Source organism: Mustela putorius, unplaced genomic scaffold (assembly GCF_011764305.1).
Source record: "Mustela putorius furo isolate JIRA1106 unplaced genomic scaffold, ASM1176430v1.1 tig00000174_pilon_pilon_pilon, whole genome shotgun sequence".
NCBI lineage: Eukaryota > Metazoa > Chordata > Mammalia > Carnivora > Mustelidae > Mustela > Mustela putorius.
Window position 1 is genome coordinate 42,558,592 of NW_025421304.1, and position 16,840 is coordinate 42,575,431.

At 61.7% G+C, this 16,840-nt stretch overlaps 1 long non-coding RNA gene across 1 annotated transcript; it reads right to left on the minus strand.

The window, feature by feature from the left end:
* Positions 1 to 7,727: 7,727 nt before the first annotated feature.
* LOC101675314 lies at positions 7,728 to 15,447 on the minus strand. Its single transcript, XR_001179662.2, has 3 exons — positions 14,770 to 15,447; positions 14,207 to 14,389; positions 7,728 to 13,975 (listed from the first exon to the last, which is right to left on the minus strand). It is a non-coding gene; the product is annotated as an uncharacterized LOC101675314 (long non-coding RNA).
* Positions 15,448 to 16,840: the final 1,393 nt, after the last annotated feature.

A 16,840-nucleotide genomic window follows, 5' to 3' on the forward strand; every position in this document is an offset into this window, starting at 1 on the left:
GGCCTGGCGGTGGCTGTGGCTTGCTCAGCTCTCCTCTGCTCCCCGTGCCCTCATCTTCCTTCTGCAGACTGGGACTCCTCGTGGCCGTCCCAGAGCGCAGGAGCGGGGACTGCAGGGCCCCTCAAAACTGAGGTCAGAGGTTACACATCACTCCTGCCACACTGTGTGGACCAAAGCCCTTTGCACATTTGCCTGATCACTTCATGGAGGGGCGGGTCCCTAGGCCTGCGTGTTTCAGCTCCTTCTCCCAACCATACCCTCCCCTTGATAACCTGCCCCCCGAAATCTGCCGCTTTTCCTCTGAACAGTTTCCTACCGCTGTTGTCCTAGAGTGCCGCAGACCTCGTATTCGAGTTCTGGAGGTCCCAAGTCTACAGTGGGCTGCAGGTCTGCGTGTCTTCTGGGCCTCTGGAGGCAGATGTGTTCTCAGGCTTCTCCTGGAGTTTCTGGAGACGCCGAGCTCCCTGGCCTGCGGCTCCCGCCCTTCTTCCCAGCCAGTGGCCTAGCGCCTTTGCCCCTACCTGACCCCCCTGCCTGCCTCTCCTGTCCCTAAATTGCATTTATGCGTCGCCTGATTGTCGGAACGATCAATGCACTCATCTCAACACCCTTCATCACACGGACAGGGGCCCCTTTGCCTCGAGAGGTAAATACTCACGTGTTCCGGGCACTTGGGACTGGACGCCGTGGGGTGGTTACTCTGCTGCACAGAGTCTCACGTGCTCTCTCTCTGGTCTGGTAGCTTTTCTTAACATATTTCTTAACATGTTGCCCGATGAGGTTTAAAACGAAAGAGCCCGTCCCACTCTGTGTAATTAAAGGCTGGGCTCCCAGCCCACCTCCCAGGCCACCCCCTGCCTGCGGCGTTGGCCGTGGCCCACAACTTCCCCACACCTCTGCTTCCCCACCTGCCCGTGGGGGCTGCTCACGTCCCCTGGCTGCTTTAATGGGACGGCACGTGCTGGAGGCCAGTCGTTCAAGGTCACGGTTTCCGAGGAGGACGCTGGCGCGCAGGCTGCCGACCACCCGTGCGTCCTCACATGACGGAGGGAGCGGGCATGCTGTCCGACGCCGCTGGTCCTCTCGGGGCGGGACCCCCAGGGACTCCTTCCCGCTGGGATCGCGGCCGCGCGTTCAGCCACGTTGGGCTTCGACGTGGTTGTGCTCCCAGCCACGCACCCCTGCAAGCCAGAGGAAGGGCGATCCGTGCCCCTTCCCGGCCCCCGCCCCCTTCCGGCTGCCCTCCACTCTTCTTTTCCACGCTGCCATCGTCTTTGTTTTTTTTTAATTGAAAAATTAATGTATGCAAATGATTAAACCAGACGCGATGCTCCGGAGAGGTTAGCCTCGAAACGGCGTCTCCTTCTACCCGACACCTTTTAGGCTGCTGGACCCGCCTGTCCAGAGCTAATAAGCGAGGTCCTCCGCTTCTTGTGTGTGTCTGCGGAGATGGTCTCTCCCCGCACGCGTGTGTGTACGTGTGCCCGTGAACACGTGTGTGCACACAGGTGCGTGTTTACAACAGGGCGCGTGTCTCTTCTTACACAGATAGGAGCATCTGTGCACCTTGTTCTTTTTAAAAAGCTTCGTTCATCCCAGAGCCTGTTCCGATCCCCTCGGACAGACGCACCCCTTCTTTCTCTCTACGTGCTGGCGGCTGGGCTCTGGGAATTGGGCGGAGGGTATCCACCCCTCGCTCCGGAGAAACGCCAGGTCCTTCCAGGTCTTCACCGAAGTCAACAGGCACGATCCTTGCCAGCTCAGGAGTAGCGACAGCAGTGCCCGTGGCCCTCTGAGCCTGCCTTAGTCCCCGGGTCGGCAGAAGGGGTTTTGAACACCCACGTCGCCCCCTGCCCCCAGGCAGCCGGCTTAGCAGGGAACATCTCTGGGGTTCGCAGACAAGATGGAGCAGCCCCAGATACGTTCCCTGAAGCAGAAACCGCTGCGGATGGGGCTAGGCCGCCCCGGCCCAGAGGGACAGAAGAGGGCTATGACCTGGCTTCACCTGCCCGTTTCCCGTGGACGGTGGCCCGGCCTGCCACCACCACAAACCGCCCTGCCGAGCCCACCCCACTCACACCTCAATGAGCGATCTAGAAATTATTTATAGACCCGAACTGCACGGAAACCATTGTGTTTGCTGTTGCTGTGGAAACCGGGATGTGGCGCAAGCTTGGGCTTGGAGGGACCGCGGAGGCTGGTGAAGGCGGCTGATTTCCAGCCGGGAGCCCCCAGCTCACACACACCATCGGGGGTCACCAGGAATGAAAGGAGTCCTTCGATGGTGCTTCCGGGGAGGGCTGGCACGGGTCCCGGAAAGCAGCACGGCCCGCGTGTTCAGCTGCTGGCTGCTGGGTGGGTTTTGTTCAGACCTTGAAATCGTCCAGAACAAGGTCCCCGAGCCTGGCGAGCGCTGGTCAGCTGTGGAGCCTTTCAAGGTGCCGGTGCCTCACCCCAGGCCGGCTGCAGCAGGCTTCCAGGGGTCCACACGTTACTTTCTGGATTGGTGGAAGCCCCTCGGAGTCAATGACCCGAGCCCCCGCATGCTTGCGTCCACTCCCTGTCCTAGATGCTTTTGCTAACGCCGCAGTTTCCGCTGGTTTTCTGGGTGGAGACCTGACGTGCACGATGGAAGTTCTGTCCTTCCCCTTTCAAAAAATACAGATACTATCCACCCTTAGGCACCTTGCTTTTTTCACTTAACAGGAGGTTTTATTTTTTGTATTTTTTTTAAAACATTGTGTTTATTTATTGGCGTGAGAGAGTGAGCGCAAGCAGGGCAGATGGAGAAGCAGACTCCCCACTGAACGGAGAGCCTGATGAGCAGCTCCATCCCAGGACCCTGGGGTCATGATCTGAGCTGAAGGCAGATGCCCAATCAGCTGAGCCCCCCAGGTGCCCCAACACTGTATTTTTTTTTTAAGATTTTATTTATTTGACAGACAGAGATCACAAGTAGGCAGAGAGGCAGGCAGAGAGAGAGGAGGAAGCAGGCTCCCCGCTGAGCAGAGAGCCCGATGCGGGACTCGATCCCAGGACCCTGGGATCATGACCTGAGCTGAAGGCAGCGGCTTTAACCCACTGAGCCCCCCAGGTGCCTCAACACTGTATTTTATTTTATTTTATTTATTTTTTTAATTTTTAAAAAATTTTATTTATTTATTTGTCAGAGAGAGAGCAAGAGCGAGCACAGGCAGACAGAGTGGAAGGCAGAGTCAGAGGGGGAAGCAGGCTCCCTGTGGAGCAAGGAGCCGGATGTGGGGCTCAATCCCAGGACCCTGGGATCATGACCCAAGTCGAAGGCAGAGGCTTAATCCACTGAGCCACCCAGGTGCCACAACACTGTATTTTAAAGGTGTGCCCAGATCAGTGGTCGTGGCTGCTGTGTGTTTCTGTAACCGCACAGAGCTGTCTCCTCTGATGCGGGTCCTGCTCACTTTCCCCGATCGTTTTTCTTAGGACAAGTCGCCCAGAAGCAGAACGTAATGTGCAGATTTGTTTTCAGGTGACTATTAAGTGTGTCATCCCCTGGGGAAATGGTTACAGGCCACGGGGGAGGAGGCCACACAGGAGGCCTGTGTCTTGGAGTGACGTAAAGTCCCAGGCATCCCACTGGTGAGGGCAGAGGGCCTGCAGGAGCCCAGGACATTCTCCAAACAGTCCCCACAGGCCTGGCTGTGGGAGATGGAAACACACTGAAGCTCCAGGTTCACAGAAATGACAAGCATGGATCCCCCAAACCAGGCAGGAGGCCAGACCCTCTGCCCTGAACCAAACTGGTCCCTGTATTTGAATTCGACAGGCGGCTTCCCAGCGGCTCTGCCCGAGCTCAGGGACCATCCCTATCTGTGCGGGACCTCCGTGAACAAGGAAGTACAAGGGACCAACATGTTGGCCTCTGCGGTCCCCCAAGTCGCTCCCCGCACAGCCATGTGAGCTCTGCGTGTCATCCCACGGCTGGAGTCCCGGCCCCGGCAGGGACCGCGTGGTCCCGCATGAGCTGCGTGCTTCCCGGGTGAGCCGCATTTCTGGTAAGAAGCTGTCGTCAGGACTTCTGACTGCCGGCCGCCTGTCTCGCTGTGACCAGACTCACGTCTTCCCAGGCCCGTGCAGATCCTGCCGTGGGCAGGCAGGGCCTCCTTGTCGTCTCCTGCGAGTCTTCAAGGCCACGCAGCAGGCGGGGTGTGAGCCGGCCCGTGGGATGTCTCAGGGCTGGTCGGAGAGCACAGTCCTGTGGGTGCTGGAGGCAGAGACGCACTCGGTGTGCACGGCGGGTGCGTTAACCCTGAGCAGGAGGAGCAGAGCATCAGAGGAGGTTTCTCTCTGCCTCTCTCATGTCAAGGTCAGGGCGGCAGGTTCAGGTTCTCCTCGCTCAGAACTCTCCGAGTCCCCTGGTGCTGACGTGTTCACCAGGCTGCAGGCCGGCCCTGGGGGAGGTCTGCACACAGAGGGCTCCCCGGGCGCTGCCAGGCAGAGACCTCAGTTCTGAGGCTGGGGTGGCCCTTTGGAGGTGTCCCAGGCATGGTGGAGAGGCTGGGCCTTCATCTTCTGCAGGGACACTGGGGTCTGTGGCTCCGGGCAAGGGCTCTGTCTTCCGCTGGGGGTGTTCCCAGAGAGGGCCGAGGTGGAGGGCCACCTCCCAGCGGCAGGTGGAGTAGGTGAAGGGGCACGTTCCCTGGGGCACACGGTGCCTAATCGGGCTGGCCTACATCGGGCTGCACCCCAGCCAGGGGGAAAGGGGTGCGAGGGCGGGCGCCCCCCAGGCTCAGGGAAGCGTTCGGGAGCGGCGTGCCTCACCTCTGCTCAAGCCCCTGGTTGGAACCCGGTCCCCTGGCTGCGTCTCCCCGCAAGGAGGCCCGTGGTGTGGTGTTTCCTGTGAGCCGCGTGCGCCTGTCGGAAGTGGGGTCTCTGCTGGGAGAGCCACGGGCCCGCTCAGAACCGGGGGCCCTGAACATGACTGCTGCAAAGGAGAGACGCAGGCCTGAGGGCTCGCGGTGGGCAGGGAAGGGGGGACGTTTAGAAGAACTCGGGAGGCCCGTGGGTGCTCATGTCTAGGCCACGTTGGGTGCTACCTCCCATGGGTGCTCATGTCTAGGCCACGTAACCGTTATGGCGAGCTTCGTGGCCGCAAACACCAGTCGCTGTGGGTCAGGAGTCCAGGCCTAGCTGCGCCGCGTCCCTGCTCCGGGCCTCGCCGTGGGCTGCAGTCCTGGCGTCGGCTGGGCCGCGCTCTCGTCCCGAGGCCCCGCCGGGGAGGCTGGCTCCAGGCTCACTGAGGTCACTGCGGTGTTGGTTTCCTTGCGGCTGAAGGACCCAGGTTCTCACGTCATCGCGGGCTGCGCGGGCGGCCGCGCTCAGGCCCCCCTCCCGGCTCCATCCACGGGCCCTCCCCAGCGCGGCCCTTTATTTCTGCGAGGCCCTCCGGAGGCTCTGTCTCCCTCCACCTGCTAAGACAGAGCCTTGCCTGATGAAATGTAGCGGCACCCCACATTCCGCCGGTTAGAAGCAAGTCACGGGGCCGCCCGGGTGGTCAGCGGGCTGAGCGTCTGACTCTTGGTTTCGGCCGAGGTCACGATCTCGGGGTCGTGGGATCGAGCCCCGCGCCGGGCTCTGCGCTCAGTGCGGGGTCTGCTTCAGACCCTCTCCTCTCTCTCTCTGCCCCTCCTCCTGCTCTCGCAAATCAATCCGTCCATCTTTTTTTTTTTTTTTTTTTTTTTTTAAGAAGCAAGTCACAGGTCTTGCCCACACTTGAAGGGAGGGATCCCACAGGATGTGGTTCACGGCCCGTCGCCGTGGTAGTGTCCGCCACGGCACGAGGCTTGAAAACGGTCTCAGAAGGCCCCTCTTGCAGACCCGTGTCCGCTACTGCTGTGGGACCTCAAGCAAGCAACTCCCCTTCTCCGGGTCCCAGTGTCCTCACCTGGGACTAAGCAGTAGCGGTCAGTAGTCAGCGGTTTCAACATCAAAATAGATGCACGTTTTTCTGATGTTCGAAGATGGTGTCCAGCCAGCAATGCTGTTCTTGTGTTAATCCTAGGAACGCTCCCGACCGCGGCTACGCACGCTAACCATAACCAAGTGTGCCACAGTGTGCACGGGTCAGAGCCACGTCTGAATAATTCTCCACGGGCAGGAATGCCACCCTCGCTTCACGGGCCAGGACACCCGGCTCAGAGAGGCTGAGGGACCTGCCCAAGCCACCCAGCTAGAAGGCGGCAACGCTAGGCACTCGGCCCGGGCAGGCCCAACTTCAAGGCATGTGCCCTTCCCCCACTGTCCCCTCTATGTCTCATTGGCAGCTGTCACTGCTCTCTGAGGGAATTTAACTTTCCAGCAGGCAGGCTGGGAGTGGGAGGAGGCTCTAGCTCCGACCTTGACAGAGTTCTGGGGAGAACCGGGGCCACCACGCCCTCCTGCTAACCCGTCCCCTTCACCACCGAGCAGCCCCTTTCAGCAGCACTCAGGAGGGGACAGCTTGGCTCTCTGGTAGCCAGGCTGACCCTGGACTGTGCTGACCGTCCCCACACGTCTTTATGACAGGAGAACAGCGACCCAACCAGTCACCCTCAGTGAAACTGTCTTCAGAACCCGCTGATGCATTTGCCTGCCTCTGCCTTTCTGACTTTTACTGGGGCTTCTGTCTCCACCGATGGCAGCTGGGGTTTCTGATGGGGAGAGGGTGGCTGTTGCACACCCACAGTAGCGGGGAGGGGCTTCTGGGGTATAATTTATGGGGGTGTGGCAGGCAGAGCGCCACCACGATGACGCAGTGCTCCCACGTGGACAGCTGCCGAGCTTCCCCCACGCTGGGCCTGGGGCGTGCAGGGGACTGGGGCTGGAACGTGGGGGGACGCGAAGCCATAGCCTTCAGGGTGTGACCTTCAGGTGGGAGACCTGGCCGGACGCCGCCTGGGGGAAGGCTGCAGAGGACGAGACCCTTGGGCCTCCTCCTGCGCCTTCCCCCTTACCTGGTAGCAGGGCACCCCCTGGGCTCCGGAAGCCAGAGAGCAAGGAGAGCTGTTTCTGCAGAATGGACCGGTCAGCTCCGAGGGCGGAGAGCAGGGTGGGCGGGGTGGAGCGTGGGCGGGCAGGGGGTTTCGGTGGAGGATGTCGGAGCAGGGGTTTGGTGGGCACTGGCATCCAGCTTCGCGGCGGGCTGAGGATGCGGCCGAAATCGCAGCGTGAGCAAGGGACAGAGCCTGTGCGTTACTTCGACTTCCTGGCCCGGAGCTGGGTGCGGGCGAAGGGCCTGGGGAGGAGGGCCCTGTTCTGCAGGAGAGACGAGGGTTGGGGTGGGGGCGAGAGAGCAGACGGGGTGGGGGAGCACGGGAGGAGGGCTGGAGGCGGAGAGAGCGGACGCGGGGGACGGGGGCCCGCCGTCGGACTCTGCGACAGCTCGCTGCCTTCACCTCCAAAGGGGTCCGACAGCGAAAAGCAGCACGTACACAACCCTGGGGGAAAGAAGCCGTAGCCTCCTGACCTGATGGCCGGGAAGGAACTAGCAAGGTCCTCAACGCACAAACTGTGGAAAAAAATATTGGTCGCTTTGACATCGAAAATGTGAACATTTCTGGGGGCCCCTGGGGAGCTCTGTCAGTTAGGCATCTGCCGTTGGCTCAGGTCACGGTCTCGGGGTCCTGGGATGGAGCCCCTTGGCCGGCCCCCTGCTCAGCAGGGGCGTCTGCGTCTCCCTCTCCCCGGCTCATGCGCGCGTACACTCTCTCTCTCTCTCTCTCTCCCCAGTAAGTAAATAAAATCTTTAAAATGGAGAAACTTCCACTACAAAGTGAAGACACAAGTCACGGGCTGAAAGTCACTCGCAGTATAAGCCGCCGGGGACAGAGCAGCATCTAGAGCATCTGAGGGACTTCGGAAAACCCGTCAGGGGAAGACAAGGAACCAGACGGAGAGACGAGCAAAGCGCACAGGCCAGTCGGGCAAGCGGAAGACGCGGCTTGGACCCCAAGGGCTGCACACTGTGGGGCTCACCGGCCCGCGGGAACACACGGGCTGGGTCACAGCGCGCCACCTTTCACACCCGGCAGGCGGGCAGAGCACCAGGCGTGGTCAGGATGGGGGACGTAAGCATGTGGCACTCGCAGCAGGAAGGCCCCGCGGGCGTCCCCGCAGCAGAGACGCCACGCACACGCCGTGACCCGGTGGTGAGAGCTCTGCAGAGGGCAGGCCATGGGAGACTGCTCCCGGTGTGCAAAGACACACGCACCAGAGTTCACGGTGTTCCTGTTTGTCACTGCAAGCAGCCTGGAGCGTCGACGGGCAGGAGAATGAGTCACTCGATTATGGTACATTTGTACAGTGGGATCCTGGGGACTTGACAATGAATGAATGAAAGCCGGTAAACCTCCGCCATAATGAATCAGAAAAGCTGAAGGGCACGTGTGGCACAGCCGCTTGCACGCCGTCTGAAAGGAAGCCCAGGGAAGGTGGTCTAGGGCTCACCCGGGAGCTGTGTGCGGTGCTGAGAGCCGGACCCTCCCCCCCGCTCCACCCGCCCCGTCCGTGGGGCTCCGCTGCTCAGGCCGGGTGGGGACGCGGTGGGAGGCAGCGTGTAGCAGTGTGTGCGTGCGGGGGCGAGTGTATGTGTCAGTGCAGGTGACTGTGCCCAGCAGGGGGACAGGGGTGTGTATGTGAGCAGGGGTGAGTGTTGGTGGGGAACGGAGGGTGTGTACACAGGGGCACATATATGGGCGCGTGTGAGTGGGCGTGCTTACACGAGTGCGGGGTGTGAGAGCGTATGTGAGTGCGTGACCGCGTGTGGGTGACGAGGGTGAGCGTGTGACACGTGAGAGCCGGTGTGAGTCTGAGCGTGAACACGCGTGCATCGTGATAGTGGGAGCAGCGTGTGACAGTGAGTGTGTGAGTGTGTGCTAACGTGAGGCTGAGCCCTGAGGCCACTTGTGGGAAACCCTGAGCGGCCGGCCCCCCAGTGCCGGTGACTTGGGGGCCATCCCCGAGGTCCCCATCACTGGGCACGGGCCACTCTGGTAGCTAGAGGCAGAGGGGCCCAAGGAACAGGATCGCTGGCCTCCTTAGGAGCCGCCTTCCAGGGAAGATGGCCGTGATGGGCCCCAGGCACCAGGACCTCACGCCCCCCAGTTCTTCAGGAAGGTTCCTACCAGGTGCACTTCCTGGCCCGTCCAGCAGGTGGCGCTGCCCAGGCAGTTTGCTGTGGGATGTCCGGGTCTGGGCCCAACCCCCTGTGTGTGCAAGTCGGGGAAACTGAGGCAGGACTTCTGCCTCCGAGGCTTTCCCTTCCACACCAGGGAATCCATTCCCACAGGGGCTGAGTGTTCATGGGGACTTGCTCCATGCCCGGGACCGTGAACAGGAGTGAGCAGAGCAGAGCAGGGCTCCCTCCGGAGTTCACGTCCCAGAGACGGGACGGGCGCATGTCCCGTGGGAAGTGCCTGGCCCTGGAACAGTGCCCTCATCCCACATCCAGCCCAGTGTGCACGGGAGCCCCCCGCGCCGGCTGACCCCGAGCCCCCCTGGGATTTACGGTCATGGCTGTGCTCCCTCGTTAGCGCCTGGTCTCTCCTGTCTCCCTGTGTCGGGGACAGGCAGCACGTCCCAGTGCACACGAATGGGGACACAGATGGACATGAGACACCCTGCAAAGGCCCTGGGGCCCCTCCACGTGGGCACCCCCGCGAGCCCTCACCTGCGGTGCTGGGGCGGTGGTGCGTTCAGGACGCGTTCGAGTCCCAGCTGGTGCTGGGGGTGTGGGTCTTTGGAGACGTGCTCCGGTGAGGCTGAGGTCCTGCCGGATGGAGTCGGGGGGCTTTAAATCCCATGTCAAATGTCCTTAGGAGAAGAGACGCAGAGACAGACACACCCAGCAGAGAGGCCCTGTGGGGACAGAGGCACAGGCTGGAAGAGCGTCTGCGGAGGAAGGCCCCGGGTTGTAGCCGGCGTCAGCAGCCGGGGCGGCAGGAAGGATCCTCCTGGAGAGGCCTGAGGGAGTGGCTCTGGATCTCAGTCTTCCCGCCTCCGGAATGGGAGAGAACAGACTTCTTTGTGCCCAGCCCCGCGGTCTGGTCTGTGGCGCTTGCTGTGGCCACCCCGCGCTGCTCATGTGGAGGGCACGCCAGGACCGGGAGGGCGCCTCTGGCTCACAGCAGCCCCGAGGGGCAGGCTGGCTCCCTACCCCCTTTTCCTCTGAGACCTGGCGTGGTGGGGTCAAACCAGGCGGGCGCCTCTGGGGCTTCTAGCCAGACTCGCCAGGATCTCAGCTCAGCGGCTGGATGCAGACCCCTCAGCTGCCGTGTTCGCGCACACGTGTCCCAGTGCGTCCCCCACCCCAGCCCGTGCATGCTCTGAGCACACACCTGAGTGGCGCTCCAGGTTGAGGCACGGTGAGGGGTCCTGTGCCTGCCACTTGCAAGGCAGGGGTGTGCCCTTGGAGCCTCCGCTGTCCCGTTGTAAGGGGCTAGCCCTAGCTGGCCCACAGGGCCATTGTTAGGATGACCCCAGACATGGCCGTCCTATGCGGGGAGAGCAGGTACTCCGTGAGCAGCGGACCCTGACTGTGGGTGTGCAGTGCGGCCGAGACCGGGTGGGCGAGCCCAGGGACGGCGGCTCCTCGATTCCCACCTGTGAGCGGCTGGCGGGCCGCAGGGGGGCGGGCGGCGGTTCAGGCAGGAGGGGCCGGGCCGGCCTGGGGCAGCCCGAGGGCCAAGAGAGAAGAAAGTCTGCCTGCGGGCAGGGCTCACGCGTGCAGCTCCCGCACAGCTGGAGGGTTAAAACCTGAGTATTGAAGAGACACAGGTTCTGCCGGCGGAGCTTTGGAAGCGGATGAGCAGATGCGTGAGGTTCACGGCCGGCCTTAGCTTCGGATGCACGGAATCCAAATGGAAGGCTCCCAAAGTCGGGGTGAAGTGGGGGGAGGCGACGGCATGCAGGGGATCACGTGATTTTCTCGCAACGTGTGTCAGAGGTCCAGTTTCAGAGACTGACCTTAGAATCCGTTCATGCGAGGATAGGGTCTGACCATACGCCCCAGGGCAACGGTGCGCACGGGCAGGAGCGAGTGGGGGGGCCTGTCGTCTGATGGGGGGAGGACACGGATGGCAGCGCCGGGCGCCACGTAGGGGAGGGCCACGTGGCCTGGCCTGCTGGGCCCCCTCTACGGCCAGAAGTATCTGCTTCCGTCTGTAGCGGGAATAGGCAGCTGGAGCCCCAGGGGAGGGAAGTTCGATTTTTGTTGTTGTTTTTAAGGTCAGATATTTCTGTAGGACCCACTTGTTGGGCGTCTCATGGGGCGCTGTCCTCCTGCTGTCCGTGGACACGCAGACCACAAAATAAAGCAGTTATTCCCATCAGATCTGTCACTCCAGTGTAAACTGTGGCGGGTATGGCTGTTCTAAACGAACCATCCAGCACAGGCCTCTGGGTCCCTTTACCCTGGTAAAGCCAGGCCGGCCAAAGAGCAGTCCCAGACAGAAAAGCCACTCTGTGGTTGAAGACGTCCCCCCCCCCCCCGGTGTTATGTATCACGGGAAGTATTGGGAACAGCAGACGCGTCCAGCCACAGGGGATGGCAGAGTGATCTGCGCAGTTCCTGCAGACAGAGCGTCACGGACCGTCCACAGACGCAGCCAGAAATGTTACCGTGTGCTCTCGAGACCCAGCAATGTCACTTCCAAGAGGCCCTCTCCAAGGCACACACAAGGGAGAGTACACAGCCTTTCACAATGATTGTGAAAAGCCGGACTCCACCTGGCTGCCCCCCAGCGGAGACGGGGTTGAACCAGCTTCCGAACGTGGAGTGCGGAATGGAGCCCAGAGACCGACGGGCAAGTTCGAAGAATTCAGGGGAGGGTCGATCGGCACAGGCGCGCGTGGGGCTCAAGGCAGTCAGCAAAGGACGTGGGAGCCGGCAGCCGTCGCCTTCTGGAAGCGCGGTCCCCTGCCCGCCTGGGGAGAAGGAAGGGGCCGCGGTGTGGGGCCAGCAGCTTTGCAGGGTCCTGGGACAGAGGCCGCGGCACTTAACGACGGATAGGAGTATGTGCAGAACTTCGAAACACGATTTATTTTCATGTCTTTGCTCTCCTATCGCGGGGGCTGTGTGAGACCATGCAAGAAGGCAAAACGTGACTGCGTGTACACGCGTGCACATATATGGACGTGTGGATATGTGCGTGCACACACACGTGTGTACGTACATTTAAAGTCAGAGATATCACAGCAAGCACACATGTAGGTAGGATCTTCAGTGTGTAAATAAGCGAGCAAACACCCTTCCCCAGGGATGGTTTTTAAACATCGGGCCGGCCCGGTGAGCACCCAGGGTCAACAGAGACAACCCCTGAGTATTAGGGTTGGGGGCCGTCTTTTTTCCTTCTCTCGTCATCACACTTTTTATTTTCTGAATATTTTGCAATGAGTCCGTACTCCTCTTACGCGGAGAAAGATAACGATTTTGCAATAAATGCATAAATAAATGTTACAAGGGAAAGCCAGTGTTTACCAGGATTACGAAACAGTGCCGACAGGCCCTTGCGGAGGTTCTGGGCAGTGGGACAGGATGGAGGGCTGCCCGGGCGTGCTCGGTGCGGACGTGACACGTGCGGACGGCGGGGACCCTGCCTGGGTGGGAGATGAGGGGCGGGCCCCTGACGGGCTGCTTCCGCCTCTTTCTCTGCCCTGTCTTTGATGGAAGATTCCCACACAAACACGAATCAAACAGGCTTTTCAGAGAGGGCCGAGAGGAAGGGACCTGGACGCCGTCCCCAGACAAGAGGAAAGGGTCACATCAGATCTACCCGGCCCTGGAGGATGGGACAGAGTCTGCTCTCCCAGTTCCTACATGGGGAAACCGAGGCCGAGAGGCGCTAACGCTCCTGTCTCACTCACTGTGCCCTCACTGTTGTCACATGGGCTCCCGGCCAAGCCTTTAGACTGGATGCTCTGGTAATCCCCATCTCACTGAAACAGAGCAGTTACGCAACTCGCCCGAGACCGCACAGCCAGAGCAGGCTTTGAAGCCCGGAGCCAGAATCCGAGGCTACATGCTCGGCCCGGCCTGCTGCCTCCAGGAAGGGCCTGACCGCCCTGGCCCAGGCTCTGTCTTTGCTGCTGAATGCCCCACCTGTGTCCAGGCCCTTCCCTGGCCTGAAACACCCTCACTTTTCTGCTCTGTCTGAGGGGAGGACGGGCTGGCTGCTCTGTGGCCGACAGCCCTGCCCATACACTCAGACTTGCCAACCAGCTTGGGGCCGTATCGCTCACACCCAGCTTCCCCGGGCACCGTGGCCACTCACTCACAGCCGGGTAGCGACTCTGCCTCCCAGCCAGACAGTGTTTTCCCATCTTGCCTACACTTTCTGGAAAACCAGTGTCGTGGCTGATGACTGGACGGGCCTGGCCCTGAGTGGCCTTCCTGGCTGGCTGGGCCCTGGGGACACGGTAGGCACAGAAATAGCCTAGCTTCTCCCCAGCCGCTAAAAGACCGCCCAGCGGCTGGCACGGGGTCTGAGTGCCCGACTGCCCTGTTCTCAGCTCAGGACTGGCCCTGTTTCCTTCCTGGACAGAACAGAAAGCAAAGCCTCAGTCTGTGACCCCCAGAGTTTCCAGGCTGGGACTCGGGATGGGATGAGGCGCCTCCAACAGCCCGGACAGTCCCGCTGCCGCCTGGGCCTACAAGGTTTGAAAGTTCTCGTTGCTCGGGAAGGACAAGGCCAGGCTCAAGGGTCTGCCAGCCCAGCAGCGAGGGCTGATTCGCCCCGGGGCAGGGATCCCTCTGGGGTTCATGGAAGGACTTCAGGGGTCTGTAAACGTAGATGGGTAGAGGGAATTACACCTTCCCCAGCCCCCAGCCTCAGCGGGGTTAGCCAAGAGGCCACTTCGCTGCCCGTGGAGACTTCAGATGGGCCTATCAGCCAGAGTCCGTGCAGATACCTCAGAACGGCCGTCCTCACTCCAAGCTTCCAGGCAGGTACCGTGATCATCCCCACTTTACAGGAGACAGAACCAAGGGTTGGCAGGGACCCATGACTCAAGCTTGCGAATGCCACAGGTCCATCTAGCCCCACCTCCCCAGCCATCCGCTTATTTTTGGACATATTTCAGCGTGTGTACCCTTCCCCCTAAGTACTTTGCCATGCGTATCACAAACAAGATGCCAGTACCGTAGACACTTTACTTCTGGAAATGCAGATCTCTTGCCCCCTATCCCCACACTCACCCTGCAGGCACAAGCTGAGAGATCCTGGGCCAGGAACCAGCAGGACCCCTGAGTTCCCCCCTGAACCCCTGGTTTCTGGGGGACCCTCTTCCTTGGAGAATCTGAGGACAGAAGCTGGTGTCTTAGTTGTTGCCCGGGCTCGTTCCTCGTGAAGCATCAGTGCAAGCGGGTGCTGCCTTTCTGCTGTGGAGACACACATGCAACGTCTTCCCCCGGGGGTCCCGGCAGCTCTGGCACCAGTGCCCCTGCTCCTCAACTTGTATGGTCTGATCCCATAGGTAGTGAGCCCTCCGTCACTGGAGGCATGTAAGTGAAGACTGAAAAGAGCTCTGAGAGGGTGGGGAGAGGTTGTAGAGCACATTCGAACCCAGAACACGGCCTGACTGGCATCGGGGTTTCTGCACCTCTGCCCGTGGGCATGCCAGGCGGGAGAGCTCTGCAGCTCTACCCCGTGCCCACTGCAAGCTGTTCTGTGGTGTCCCGCTCCCTGTCCACGAGACGCCAGGAGCACCTGCCACCCAACCAAAGTGACCCCCCAGAAAGGTCCCCTGGGGGGAACTCACCCTGTTGAGAACTTCTGAAGTAGCGGGATCTGAAGGGCCTTCTGTGCTCAAATCCCAGGACCGAATCTGCTCCCGGGACAGGCCCTGTCCTCTCAGTTCTGGGCGCTGCAGCCTGTCCGTCGCTATGGAAACCGGGCCTTGCTCGCCTCCCATCTCCTCGCCCACCGCACTGATACCTTCTCTCAACCCAGGGAACCCGTGTGGCAGCCCGGGGACGCCGCAGGCAGCCCCGGAGCAACCGACCCGGGCCTCCCAGCAGCGAGGACTCCGGGAGAGGGGCCGCGCGGAGGGCTCCCTCCCTGAATGGGCCCGCAGGGAAGGAGGGGCAGGGGGCTGGGTCCGGTGGGGCGGGGCCGCTGCCCGAGGGACGCGGGGGTCGGACACCCGAGACCCCCGCGGAGATGAAGGAAGCAGAGGTGGGCGGCTTGCCCGTGTGCTGCGGCTGCGGAGACCCGCCCTGGCCCGGTCCTTGCCCCTGGAGGCAACAAACCCCACACGGGCCTTAAGCAGGGGTGAGTGACATACCCTGGGAGTGGGGGGGGGAGGAGAGGGGCTAGGAGACAGGGGGGAGGCAGCTGCAGCCCAGGAAGGAGGCAGGGAGGAAAGGGCCCCGTGGGGGTGGCCAGAGCGGGGGCTGGGCAGGTCTGATGCAGCGCGCAGAGCCACGGCTGGGGCCAGGCCTCCGGGGGGTGGGGCCAGGCCTCCGGGGGGTGGGGCCAGGCCTCCGGGGGGTGGGGGGGGGTGGAGGGGGAGCCATATGTTGTGGGGTGGGGTCCAGGCCTCTTTGGGGTGGGGCCATATGCCCATGGGGAGGGGCCAGGCATTGGGGGAAGGAGGGGGAGGGGCAGTCATATATTGGCGGGGGGGGGGGCTGCAGATCCTAAGGGTGGGGCCGTATATCCTAGGGGGTAGGGCCATATGTCCTGGGGGCAGGGCCAGGCCTCATGGGGGTGGAGCCAGGCCTCCTGGGGGCGGGGCAAGGCCTCCTAGGGGCGGGTCCATTAGGAGACACCACGCCTCCTGGGGTGGGGCCGTGTGTCCTGGGGGTGGAGCCAGGCCTCCTGGGGTGGGGCCAAATAGCCTAGGGGTGGAGCCAGGCGTTGGGGGGGGGGAGGAGCGCCCTATGTGGTGGGGCCAGTCCTCCTGCACGTGGGGCCGTGTATCTTAGGGGGCTGGGCTGGAGAAGGGCAAGGAAAGGGCCCTTCCTGCCGGCCCTCTGGCTGTCTCCCAGCTTACTCTTCATGGGGTACCTCTGTGTTTCCCTCCTGACCTTAGCCATCGGCCCAAACAGTACCTTTCGAAATCCTCGCCTGGAAAGCGCATGCCTGGGATGGTTCTGTCCGTGGGGTTCTGCTCACGTCCCTGGGGGTGATGCGGCAGGTGGGGCACACACTGCGCCTGGTCTGGGAGGGACTGGAGGCACTATGGCGACCGTGGGCCGGTGCCACCATTCGGGTGGGGAAGGAAAACAACCGGTAAGGCCGTGTGCGTGTGTGCCCATCCACGTGTCCGGGGCCACTCCAAGACGCTGGCCGCATTGCTGTGTTGCTTCCCTGTGGGGAGCTGGGCACTGAGACAGGCCGAGAAGGAGACTTCTCACCTTATTCCCGAGCCTGCGAGCTGCTTGTGGGCACGTCAGGGAGCAGAACCGGGCTCAGCGTAGTGAATAAGGAGCACGTCTCGTCATGGGACCCCGAGGCAGGCAGCTGGGGCAGCAGGGACCTCACCCTGCTCCTGTCTTCATGTCTGCGCGACGACGGCGGCACCACCGCCCTCCGTGGCCTCCACACAGGAAGGAGGGCCTTGCAAAGCACAGAAACCAGCTGAGTGGGAAGGGCTCTTCCAGAAGCCTGTTCCTGCCATGCATGGGCTGTCAGCGGTGCTGGGTCCCACAGCCCAACCCAGGGAAGGCTGGGACATGGGGGTTTTCAGCAAGGACTTGATGCCCCAGACGAAATCAGAACCCTGGTAGCAAAGAAGACAGAAGGCGTGGAGGCAGGATGGGCACACTGTGTGCCTTTTGAATTTTGTGCTAGGAAACTCCATCACCTACCTAAAACAAACAGCCCTC